The sequence below is a fragment of the Arvicola amphibius genome, chromosome 1 (genome assembly GCF_903992535.2).
Source record: "Arvicola amphibius chromosome 1, mArvAmp1.2, whole genome shotgun sequence".
NCBI classification, from domain to species: Eukaryota; Metazoa; Chordata; class Mammalia; order Rodentia; family Cricetidae; genus Arvicola; species Arvicola amphibius.
This window is the reverse complement of record NC_052047.1, coordinates 98,333,420-98,347,148: the sequence shown is the minus strand read 5'-3', so window position 1 is coordinate 98,347,148 and position 13,729 is coordinate 98,333,420.

The following is a 13,729-nucleotide window of genomic DNA, read 5'->3' as shown; positions in this document are numbered from 1 at the left end:
CTAAATCTTACATATTAGTTTAACCCATCTCCATTAATCTGTGTATTGCCATGTGGCTGTTGCTTATCGGGAAAGACTATAACTGGTGTCCATCTCAGGCAGATGATTCATGGTTTCCCTCACTCTGCCCTTCTTCCCAGCATTCAGTTCTGTTTTCTTCATCTACCTAAGTTCTGCCCTATCAGGTCCAAAGCAGTTTCTTGATTCATTAACCAATGGAAGCAACACATGCCACTCTCTGGGACCTTACCAGTGGGACAGAACCCAGGGGCCCTTCCCCAACTCCCTAGGCTTTTCTGGCCAGCCAGTGGGGAGTGTTCCTGCTGCTTGGCTTTCCCTTAACCCACCCTGCCTCCAAGCCTGCCTTTTCACCTGCGAGGTCCTTGGAACCCTGCAACAGAGCTTGCTCCAATATTGAAGGGACCTAAGAGAGGGCAGACCAAGAAAAACTCCCAAGTACTCAGCCAGCCACAGAAAGATTGGACTAAGATTCCAAAACACCGCTGGTCTCATTTGAAGGAACAGATGGACAGGCACCAATGCAAGAATCCCTCCAACATCCTGAAAAGCAACATGGTAACACCAGAACCCAGTGGACACACAACAGGAAGACTTGATCATCCTAACCCAGAAGAAGTAGAAGAAAACAAATTAAACGTAATTCATTTTTATGAAAATGATAAAGACATTTAGAGAGGAAGTGAAAAACTCCCTTAAAGAAATGGAAGAGGAGACAAACAAAAAGTTAGAAGAAACTAATAAATCCCAAAAAGATACCCAAGAAAACCAAGAAAAAGCAATCAAACAGGTGAAGGAAACAGGACTTTAAGACCGGAATGGAGCTAATAAAGAAAACACAAACTAAGGGAAGGCTGTATATGGAAAATCTGGGTAAATGAACAGTAACTACAGAGACAAGTATAACCAACAGATACAAGAGATAGAAGAAAGAATCTCAGGCGCTGAAGATAATATAGAGGAAATAGAATCAATGGTCAAAAAATTATTAAATCCAACAAATTTTTAACATAAAACATTCAGGAAATCTGGGACATCATGAAAGACCAAACCTAAGAATAATAGGGGTAGAAGAAGGAGAAGAATTACAGCTCAAAGACACAGAAAATATATTCAACAAAATTATAGAAGAAAACGTTCCCAACCTAAAGAAGGATATCTCTATGAAGGTACAAGAAGCTTACAGAACACCAAATAGACTGAATAAAAAAAATCCCCTTGACATATAATAAAACACAAAACATATAAACAAAGAATATTAAGAGCTTCAAAGAAAAAAAGTCAAGTAACATATAAAGGTAAACCTATCAGAATTATACCTGACTTCTCAATGGAAACCATGAAAGCCAGAAGGTCTTGGATAGATGTGCTGCAGACACTAAGAGACCATGGATGCAAGCCCAGACTACTACACCCAATAAAGCTTTCATTCACCATTGATGGAGGAAATAAGATATTCCGTGACAAAAACAGATTTAAACAATATGTATCCATAAACTCAGCTTTACAGAAAATACTAGAAAGAAAACCTAAACCCAAGGGAGCTAACAACACCCACAATAACACAGACATCTGATAACCCTTCACCAACACAACTCAAGGGAAACACAAACATTACCACCAAAAACAAAACAAACAACAAGAACAACAAAAAAGAGTTCACAACTACTGGTCATTAATATTGCTTAATATCAATGAACTCAATTTACCTATAAAAAGGCACAGGTTAAGAGAATGGATATGAAAACAAGATCCAACATTCTGCTGCTTACAAGAAACACCTCAATCTCAAAGACACTACGTCAGAGTAGAGGGTTGGGAAAAGGTTTTCCAATCAAATGGACCTAAGAAACAAGCAGGTGTGGCTATCCTGATATCTAACAATATTGATTTCAAACTAGAATCAATTAGAAGTGATGGAGAAGGACACTTTATACTCTAACAGGGACAATTCATCAAGATGAAGTCTCAATCCTGAGCATCTATGCCCCTAATATAAGAGCACCAACATATGTAAAAGAAACATTATTAAAACTTAAATCACACATCAAACCCCACACACTAATACTAGGAGATTTCAACACTCCTCTCTCGCTAATGGACAAGTCAACCAGACAGAAACTTAACAGAGAAATAAGAGAACTAACAGATGTAACAAGTCAAATGCATTTAACAGACATCTATAGAACATTCCATCAAAACAGGAAAAAATATACCTTCTCAGGACCTCATGGAACCTTCTCTAAAATTGATCACATACTCGGTAACAAAACAAACATCCACAGATACAAAAAAAATTTTGAGTAACCACCTGTGTCTTATTGGATCACCATAGAGTAAAGTTAGAATTTAACAACAATACTACCCCCAGAAAGCCCCAAAACTCATGCAAACTGAGCAATCAACTACAGAACCACCCCTTGGTTAAGGAAGAAATAAAGAAAGAAATCAAAGTTTTCCTTGAATTCAATGAAAATAAAAACACTACGTATCCAAATCTATGTGAAGCTATGAAAGCAGTGCTAAGAGGAAAGTTCATGGCATTAAGTGCCCACATAAGGAAAACAGAGAAAACTCACACTAGCAACTTAACAGCACACCTGAAAGCTCTAGAAAAAAAGCAGACTCATCCAGGAGGAGTAGAAGACTGGAAATAATCAAACTGAGGGCTGAAATCAACAAAAAAGAAACACAGAAAACAATACAAAGAGTCAATGAAACAAAGAGCTGGCTCCTGGAGAAAACCAACAAGATTGACAAACCCTTATCCAAACTAATCAAAAGGCAGAGAGAGAACATCCAAATTAACAAAATCATAAATGAAAGAGGGGACATAACGATGGACACTGAGGAAATTCAGAGAATCATTAGGTCCTACTACAAAAACCTGTACTCCACAAAATTAGAAAATGTAAATGAAATGGACAATTTTTTTTAGATAGATACCATTTACCAAAATTAAATCAAGACCAGGTGAGTTATTTAAATAGACCTATAAGTCCTTCATTTGACTGCCCGGAGCAAGGTAGGCCTTTGTCCGAGAGCTGCTTGGCCTGCAAGGGGACCTGAAAATCTGCAGGAGGATCCATCGTTCTTTGGGGTGAGTGAGGAGTGAGTGCCCGAACCGCGGCAGCTGCCCGGAGAGGGACCACCGACTCTCCACAACCCCCCCTGCCACCAGCACACTTCCTGCTCTTCCTGCAGGGGTTATTCTCCCCGGATACCGCCTCTCTCTCCCTGTCCCTTCCCAGCTTGCACCCAGAATCCTCCCCCCCTCCCCCTTCCTCATCCTCCCGTCTTTGGGGCCACAAAATCCCACAGCTCAGCCTGTTTGGGCTCTGGGGACCTGGAATTGAGTGCACCCAGGCCGGTGGGAGGTCCCCTCCTTCATTTGACTGCCCGGAGCAAGGTAGGCCTTTGTCTGAGAGCTGCTTGGCCTGCAAGGGGACCTGAAAGTCTGCAGGAGGATCCATCGTTCTTTGGGGTGAGTGAGGAGTGAGTGCCCGAACCGCGGCAGCTGCCCGGTGAGGGACCACCGACTCTCCACAACTCCCCCTGCCACCAGCACACTTCCTGCTCTTCCTGCAGGGGTTATTCTCCCCGGATACTGCCTCTCTCTTCCTGTCCCTTCCCAGCTCGCACCCAGAATCCTCCCCCCCTCCCCCTGCCTCATCATCCGGTCTTTGGGGCCACAAAATCCCACAGCTCAGCCTGTTTGGGCTCTGGGGACCTGGAATTGAGTGCACCCAGGCCGGTGGGAGGTCCCCTCCTCCATTTGACTGCCCGGAGCAAGGTAGGCCTTTGTCCGAGAGCTGCTTGGCCTGCAAGGGGACCTGAAAATCTGCAGGAGGATCCATCGTTCTTTGGGGTGAGTGAGGAGTGAGTGCCCGAACCGCGGCAGCTGCCCGGAGAGGGACCACCGACTCTCCACAACCCCCCCTGCCACCAGCACACTTCCTGCTCTTCCTGCAGGGGTTATTCTCCCCGGATACTCCCTCTCTCTCCCTGTCCCTTCCCAGCTTGCACCCAGAATCCTCCCCCCCTCCCCCTTCCTCATCCTCCCGTCTTTGGGGCCACAAAATCCCACAGCTCAGCCTGTTTGGGCTCTGGGGACCTGGAATTGAGTGCACCCAGGCCGGTGGGAGGTCCCCTCCTTCATTTGACTGCCCAGAGCAAGGTAGGCCTTTGTCTGAGAGCTGCTTGGCCTGCAAGGGGACCTGAAAGTCTGCAGGAGGATCCATCGTTCTTTGGGGTGAGTGAGGAGTGAGTGCCCGAACCTCGGCAGCTGCCCGGTGAGGGACCACCGACTCTCCACAACTCCCCCTGCCACCAGCACACTTCCTGCTCTTCCTGCAGGGGTTATTCTCCCCGGATACCGCCTCTCTCTCCCTGTCCCTTCCCAGCTTGCACCCAGAATCTTCCCCCCCTCCCCCTTCCTCATCCTCCCGTCTTTGGGGCCACAAAATCCCACAGCTCAGCCTGTTTGGGCTCTGGGGACCTGGAATTGAGTGCTCCCAGGCCGGTGGGAGGTCCCCTCCTTCATTTGACTGCCCGGAGCAAGGTAGGCCTTTGTCTGAGAGCTGCTTGGCCTGCAAGGGGACCTCACAGTCTGCAGAAGGATCCATCATTCTTTGGGGAAGAGATGGGCAGGCGCCAATGCAGGAGCTCCTCCAACAACATGAAAGGCAACATGACATCACCACAAGCCAGACATCCCGAAACAACAAGAATTGAACACCCTACCCCAGAAGATATAGAAGAAACCGACATTAAACAGTACTTTATAAAAATAATAGAGGACCTTAAACAGGAGGTAAAAAACTGTCATAAAGAAATGGAGATGACAAACAAAAAGGTAGACGAAATAAATAAATCTCTCAAAGATACCCAAGAAAAACAAGAAAAACAAGAAAAAGCAATCAAACAGGTAAGGGAAACAGTACAAGATCTGATAAATGAAATGGAGGTATTGAAGAAAACACAATCTGAGGGACGACTGGAAATGGAAACTCTGAGTAAACGAACAGAAACTTCAGAGACAAGTATTTCCAACCGAATACAAGAGATGGAAGAAAGAATCTCGGACTCTGAAGATACTATAGAAGAAATAAACTCACAGATTAAAGAACTAAACAAATCTAACAAATTCTTAACACAAAACATTCAGGAAATCTGGGACACCATGAAAAGACCAAACCTAAGAATAATTGGGGTAGAAGAAGGAGAAGAATTACAACTCAAAGGCCCAGAAAACATATTCAACAAAATTATAGAAGAAAACTTCCCCAACCTAAAGAAGGATGTTCCTATGAAGGTACAAGAAGCCTACAGAACACCAAATAGACTGGATCAAAAGAAAGCATCCCCACGCCATATAATAATCAAAACACAAAACATACAGAATAAAGAACAGATATTAAGAGCTGCAAAGGAAAAAGGTCAAGTAACATATAAAGGGAAACCTATCAGAATTACACCTGATTTCTCAATGGAAACCATGAAAGCCAGAAGAGCTTGGATAGATGTGCTACAGACACTTAGGGAACATGGATGCAAGCCTAGACTATTATACCCAGCAAAGCTTGCATTCACCATTGATGGAGAAAACAAGATATTCCAGGACAAAAACAGATTTAAACAATACGCAGCCACAAATCCAGCCTTGCAGAAAGTAATAGAAGGAAAATCACAAACCAAGGAGTCCAACAACGCCGACAATAACTCAGGCATCTAGCGACCCTTCACCAGCACAACTAGAAGAAGGGAAACACACAAACTCTACTACTAAAAATGACTGAAGTTAACAACCACTGGTCATTAATATCACTTAATATCAATGGACTCAATTCACCTATAAAAAGGCACAGGCTAAGAGACTGGATACGAAAACAGAATCCAACATTTTGCTGTTTACAAGAAACACACCTCAACCACAAAGACAGGCACCTACTCAGAGTAAAGGGTTGGGAAAAGGTTTATCAAGCAAATGGCCCTAAGAAACAAGCGGGTGTGGCCATACTAATTTCCAACAAAGTTGACTTCAAACTAAAATCAATCAGAAGAGATGGAAAGGGACACTTTATACTCATAACAGGAAAAATCCTTCAGAATGAAGTCTCAATCCTGAATATCTATGCCCCTAATATAAAAGCTCCCACTTATGTAAAAGAAACACTTCTAGAACTCAAGGCAGCCATCAAACCACACACACTAATAGTTGGAGACTTCAACACTCCTCTCTCACCAATGGACAGGTCAATCAGACAGAAACCTAACAGAGAATTGAAAGACTTAATGGAGGTAATGAACCAAATGGACTTAACAGACATCTATAGAACATTCCACCCAAATAGGAAAGAATATACCTTCTTCTCTGCGGCTCATGGAACCTTTTCGAAAATTGACCATATACTTGGTAACAAAGCAAACTTCCACAGTTACAAAAAAATATTAGTAACCACCTGTGTCTTATCGGATCACCATGGATTAAAATTAGAATTCAACAACAATGCTACCCCCAGAAGGCCCACAAACTCATGGAAACTGAACAGTCAACTACTGACCCACACCTGGGTCAAGGAAGAAATAAAGAAAGAAATTAAAGTCTTTCTTGAATTTAATGAAAACAAAGACACAACATACTCAAACCTATGGGACACAATGAAAGCAGTGCTAAGAGGAAAGTTCATAGCACTAAGTGCCCACTTAAAGAAAACGGAGAAAGCACTCATTGGTGACTTAACAGCACACCTGAAAGCTCTGGAAAAAAAAGAAGCAGACTCACCTAGGAGAAGTAGAAGACTGGAAATAATCAAACTGAGGGCAGAAATCAACAAAATAGAAACACAGAAAACAATCCAAAGAATCAATGAAACAAGAAGCTGGTTCTTGGAGAAAATCAACAAGATTGACAAACCCTTAGCCAATCTAATCAAACGGCAGAGGGAGAACACGCAAATTAACAAGATCAGAAATGAAAAGGGGGACATAACCACAGACACAGAGGAAATTCAGAAAATCATTAGATCTTACTACAAAAGCCTGTATGCCACAAAATTGGAAATGTAAAAGAAATGGACAGTTTTTTAGATAAATACCATATACCAAAGTTAAACCAGGACCAGGTAAATGCTCTAAATCGTCCTGTTAGTCGCGAAGAATTAGAAACTGTTATCAGAAACCTCCCTACCAAAAAGAGCCCAGGACCAGATGGTTTCAATGCGGAATTCTACCAGAACTTCCAAGAAGACCTAATACCTATACTCCTTAAGGTATTTCATAATATAGAAACACAAGAGTCACTGCCAAATTCCTTCTATGAAGCTACAGTTACCCTGATACCTAAACCACACAAAGACTCAACCAAGAAAGAGAATTACAGGCCAATCTCACTCATGAACATGGACGCAAAAATTCTCAATAAAATACTGGCAAACCGAATCCAAGAACACATTAGAAAAATTATCCATTACGATCAAGTAGGCTTCATCCCAGAGATGCAGGGCTGGTTCAACATACGAAAATCTATTAATGTAATCCATCATATAAACAAACTGAAGGAAAAAAACCATATGGTCATCTCATTAGATGCTGAAAAAGCATTTGACAAAATTCAGCACCCTTTTATGATAAAGGTCTTGGAGAGATTAGGGATACAAGGGTCATTCCTAAATATAATAAAAGCTATTTACAGCAAACCGACAGCTAACATCAAATTAAACGGAGAGAAACTCAAGGCTATCCCACTAAATTCAGGAACACGACAAGGCTGTCCACTCTCTCCTTATCTCTTCAATATAGTGCTTGAAGTTCTAGCAATAGCAATAAGACAACATAAGGGAATCAAGGGGATCCAATTTGGAAAGGAAGAAGTTAAACTTTCATTATTTGCAGATGATATGATAGTATACATAAGCGACCCCAAAAACTCCACCAAAGAACTCCTACAGCTGATAAACTCCTTCAGTAACGTGGCAGGATACAAGATCAACTCCAAAAAATCAGTCGCCCTCCTATACACAAAGGATAAGGAAGCAGAGAGGGAAATCAGAGAAGTATCACCTTTCACAATAGCCACAAATAGCATAAGATATCTGGGAATATCGCTAACCAAGGAAGTGAAGGATTTATATGACAAGAACTTTAAGTCTTTGAAGAAAGAAATTGAAGAGGATACCAGAAAATGGAAGGATCTCCCCTGCTCGTGGATTGGGAGGATCAACATAGTAAAAATGGCAATTCTACCAAAAGCAATCTATAGATTCAATGCAATCCCAATCAAGGTCCCATTAAAATTCTTCACAGAGATTGAGAAGACAATAATCAACTTTATATGGAAAAACAAGAAACCCAGGATAGCCAAAAAAATCTTATACAATAAAGGTACTTCTGGAGGCATTACCATCCCTGACTTCAAACTCTATTACAGAGCTACAGTATTGAAAACGGCTTGGTATTGGCATAAGAACAGAGAAGTTGACCAATGGAATCGTATAGAAGACCCGGATCTTAAACCACAAACCTATGAACACCTGATTTTTGATAAAGGAGCCAAAAGTACACAATGGAAAAAAGAGGGCATCTTCAACAAATGGTGCTGGCATAACTGGATGTCAACCTGTAGAAGAATGAAAGTAGATCCATATCTATCACCATGCACAAAACTGAAGTCCAAATGGATTAAAGACCTCAATATTAATTTGAACACATTGAGATTGATAGAGGAGAAAGTGGGAAGTACTCTACAACAAATGGGCACAGGGAACTGTTTCCTATGCATAACCCCAGCTGCACAGACTTTAAGGGCAACATTGAATAAATGGGACCTCCTGAAGTTGAGCAGCTTCTGTAAAGCAAAGGACATTGTCACTAAGACACAAAGGCAGCCTACTGACTGGGAAAAGATCTTCACCAACCCTGCAACTGACAAAGGTCTGATCTCTAAAATATATAAGGAACTCAAGAGACTAGACGGTAAAATGCCAATTAACCCAATTAAAAAATGGGGCGATGAACTGAACAGAGAATTCTCAACAGAAGAAGTTCGAATGGCCAAAAGACACTTAAGGTCATGCTCAACCTCCCTAGCTATCAGGGAAATGCAAATCAAAACAACTTTGAGATATCATCTCACACCTGTCAGATTGGCTAAAATCCAAAACACCAATAATAACCTTTGCTGGAGAGGTTGTGGGGTAAGGGGCACACTCATCCATTGCTGGTGGGAATGCAAACTTGTGCAACCACTTTGGAAAGCAGTGTGGCGGTTTCTCAGGAAATTCGGGATCAACCTACCCCAGGACCCAGCAATTCCACTATTGGGAATCTACCCAAGAGATGCCCAATCATACAACAAAAGCATATGCTCATCTATGTTCATAGCAGCATTATTTGTAATAGCCAGATCCTGGAGACAGCCTAGATGCCCTTCAGTGGAAGAATGGATGAAGAAACTGTGGAATATATACATGCTAGAATACTACTCAGCGGTAAAAAACAATGACATCTTGAACTTTGCAGGCAAATGGATGGAAATAGAAAACACTATTCTGAGTGAGGTAACCCAGACCCATAAAGATGAACATGGGATGTACTCACTCATATTCGGTTTCTAGCCATGATTATAGGACATCGAGCCTATAAGTTTGGGATCCTTGAGAAGATAATAAGAAGGTGAACTCCCAAAAAAGATATAGTAATCCTCCTGGATATTGGAAGTAGACACGATCGCCAGGCAAAATTGGGAACTTGAGGGTTGGGCAAGACTGGGCCAAGGGAAGATGGGGAGAGAAAAGTGTGAAGGGGAGAGCGGGGGGAGCTCGGAGGAATGGGGTGCTTGGGATATAGGAAGGGTGGATATGAGAGCAGGGAAGCATATATCTGAATTTAAGGAGCTACCTGAGGGTTGTCAAGAGACTTGACCCTAGAGGGGTTCCCAGGTTTCCAGGGAGACGCCCCCAGTTAGTTCCTTGGGCAGCTGAGGAGAGGGAGCCTGAAAAGGCCAGTTCCTATAGCCATACTGATGAATTTCTTGCATATCACCATAGAACCTCCACCTGACGATAGATGAAGAAAATGACAGAGCCCCACCTTGGAGCACCGGACTGAGCTCCCAAGGTCCTGATGAGGAGCAGAAGGAGAGAGAACATGAGAAAGAAAGTCAGGACCGTGAGGGAACCTCCAGCTGGCGACAGATGGGGAAGGTGACTGAGCCCCACATTGGAGCACTGGACTGAGCTCCCAAGGTCCCGATGAGGAGCAGAAGGAGCGAGAACATGAGGGAGAAAGTCAGGAACGAGAGGGGTGCGTTCACTCATGGAGACGGTGGGACAGAACTAATGGGAGATCACCAACTCCAGTTGGAATGGGACTGATGGATCATGCGACCAAACCCGTCTCTCTGAGTGTGGCCAACAGCGGGGGCTGACTGAGAAGCAAAGGACAATGGCTCTGGGCTCTGATTCTTCTTCATGGACGGGCTCTGTGGGAGCCTTCTCAGCTTGGTCGATCACCTTCCTGGACCTGGGGGGAGTTGGGAGGACCTTGGTCTTAGCATAGAGTGGGGAACCCTGATGGCTCCTTGGCCTTGAGAGGGAGGGAGGGGAGGTATGGGTGGAGGGGAGGGGAGGGAAGGGGGAGAAGGAGGGGAGAGAAAGGGGAGAAGGAGGGGGGAGGAGGAGGGAAGGAAATGGAAATTTTTAAATATAAAAAAAAATAAACCATGAGGAAAAAAAAAAAAAAAAAAAAAAAAAAATAAATAAATAGACCTATAAGCTACAAGGAGATAGAAGGTGTCATCAAAAATCTTCCAACCAAAAAAATCCCAGGGCCGGATGTTTTTAGTGCAGAATTCTACGGGGCCTTCCAAGAAGAGCTAATTTTTATACTCCTCAAAGTGTTCCACATAATAGAAACAGAAGGCTCACTGCCAAACTCATTTTACAAGCTACAGTTACCCTGATACCTAAACCACACAAAGACTCAACCAAAAAAGAGAATTACAGACCAATCTCACTCATGAACATCAATGCAAAAGTTCTCAATAAAATTCTGGCAAACCGAACCAAAGATCACATAAAAAAAATCATCCTTCATGACCAAGTAGGCTTCATCCCAGAGTTGCAGGGCTGGTTCAACATATGAAAATCTATCAATGTACTTCATCATATAAATAAACTGAAAGAAAAAAACGATATGATCATTTCATTAGATGCTGAAAAAGCATTTGACAAAATTCAACACCCCTTCATGATAAAGGTCTTGGAGAGATTAGGGATACAAGGATCATATCTAAATATAATAAAAGCAATATACAGCAAGCCAACAGCTAACATCAAATTAAATGGAGAGAAACTCAAAGCTATTCCACTAAAATCAGGAACAAGACAAGGCTGCCTACTCTCTCCATACCTTTCAACATAGTTCTTGAAGTTTTAGCAATATTAATAAGACAACATAAGGTGATCAATGGGATTCAAATAAGAAAGAAAGAAAAACTTTAGTTATTTGCTGATGATATGATAGTCTATATGTGACACCAAAAACTCTACCAGAGAACTCCTACAGCTGATAAATACCTTCAGTGATGTGGCAGGATACAAGATCAACTAAGAAAAATCAGTAGCCTTCCTATACACAAAGGATTAAGAAGTAGAGAGGGAAATTAGAGAAACATCATCTTTTACAATAGCTACAAATCACAAAATACCTGGGGGTAACACTAACAAAGGACATGAAAGACCTATTTGATAAGAACTTTAAGTCTTTGAAGAAAGAAACTGAGGAAGATACCAGAAAATGGAACGATTTCCCATGCTCTTGGATAGGATCAACATAGTAAAAATGGCAATCTTACAGAAGGCAATCTATAGATTCAATGCAATCCCTATCAAAATCCCTGATGGAGGAGTGTCTATGTGTTACTTTCATTTTTAATAAAGATACTGCCTTGGCCCTTTAAGAGAACAGAAAATTAGGTAGGCGGAGTAGACAGAACAGAATGCTGGGTAGCAGGCAGTGGGGAGACACTTCAGGCAGTCGCCATAGTGAGTCACCATGATTCTCCTCTCTGAGATGGACGCAGGTTAAGATCTCTCCTGGTAAGCCACACCTCGTGGTGCTACACGGATTACTAAATATGGGTTAAAGGAAGATGTGAGGATTAACCAATAAGAGGCTACAGATAATGGGCCAGGCAGTGTTTAAAAGAATACAGTTTCCGTGTAATTATTTTGGATAAAGCTAGCCGGGTGGCGGGACACAGCCCCGCCACTCCATTCTACAGATTGGCACCCAACATGGTGACAAAATCCACTTAAAAACCTGAGAGGGCTTTAAATAAAGGAAAGAGAGAGTTTAACACAGCTTTTTGCTGTTTGCTAGGACGTGCCGTAGAGAGATTTCCTGTTTCGGCAATAGCGGCAGATAAAACGCTGAGTCATTTTAAAACGTGGCTTCCTGGTGCTGTGCCGCCAGTGCAAACTCTGGCTATAAAGCTTTTCAGTGGCTTTTATGGACTGGATGTTTGTGTGCCCGCTTGGGATCAGAAAGAAAGTACTCTGAGACCATGCCGATGGCTCACTGCTCCCTGCCTGCACCTGGGCAGATGGCGGAATCAGGCTTAGGCGATCGGAAGAGCATGGTGGATTTCTGCCACAATACAGAGAGATGTTTTCAGACTGTGCAGTGCTCTGTGTCTCAGATTTGGCTGTAACTTGGATGAAAAGAGTTTCTGTGCTGCACGCTCAGCCTCAGAATTAAACTGCTGATTGCGGCTCCAATGTGGACTGCTGTGTGCCTGGAACTGTGTGCAGCTCAGGGGCACCAAATGACTGAGGCAGGAGTGGCTCTGGCTCTGCTCTGCTCCGCCATGCTGCACTGTGCTGACCTCAGGCAGGATCTATTGTAATTACCATGATAACAGCGCAGTTAAGGTTTAGACTGGGCTGGAAACAGGCGGTACCATATTACCTCTCCATGGCGCAACTTAAGGTTTTAAGAAGTGCTTAACATTTTAAGAAGTGTTCCTGGATAGTAAAAATATTACAGATTCACAATAGGACAGATTCAGACATAAAAGACTTTTAAATGGGTCACAGTGTCAGATGAATGTACGTAGGCTTAAGAGAGAAGAAAAAATATAGAGAATAAAGTTAATGCCTTAAAAAAGGGTAAAGTCTTTAAAGAGACAGAATAAAGTAAGTGATAGAGTAAAAATAAGCCACGTAAAAATGGAAAATTCACAGAGAGTCTGGATTATGTATTTTATTGTGTTTTCTTTGAAATTTTTGACTGTAAAGGAGCTAAGTACAGAGAGACATTTCATTATATGAGCTGCCAGGCTAGACCAGAATGGACATTTTAATGGTATGACTTCAGAATTTGGATCTAAGAACATGATGCCTTGGAAAAGAGTTTCTTCTTTTGTTTTCACAGAGGACAAGATTCTGTGGATTGCTTCTATCCCAATATGGTATGATAGACCACGCCCTCCTGAAAGGTTGCTGTGAACACCCTCAAAAATTACTTTGCTCAACTGCTGACTGAGATGAACCTAGCAGACAGGTTATACTATGAAAGACCTAAATAACAGTGCCCCCATTCAGCAGGAAGCAGTTTGGAGAGAAATAACTGCGCCCATTTTCCCAAATATTGTTTATAAATGTTCTTTTACATTTAAAGGGGGATATGATATAGAGATGAATAATTTGCA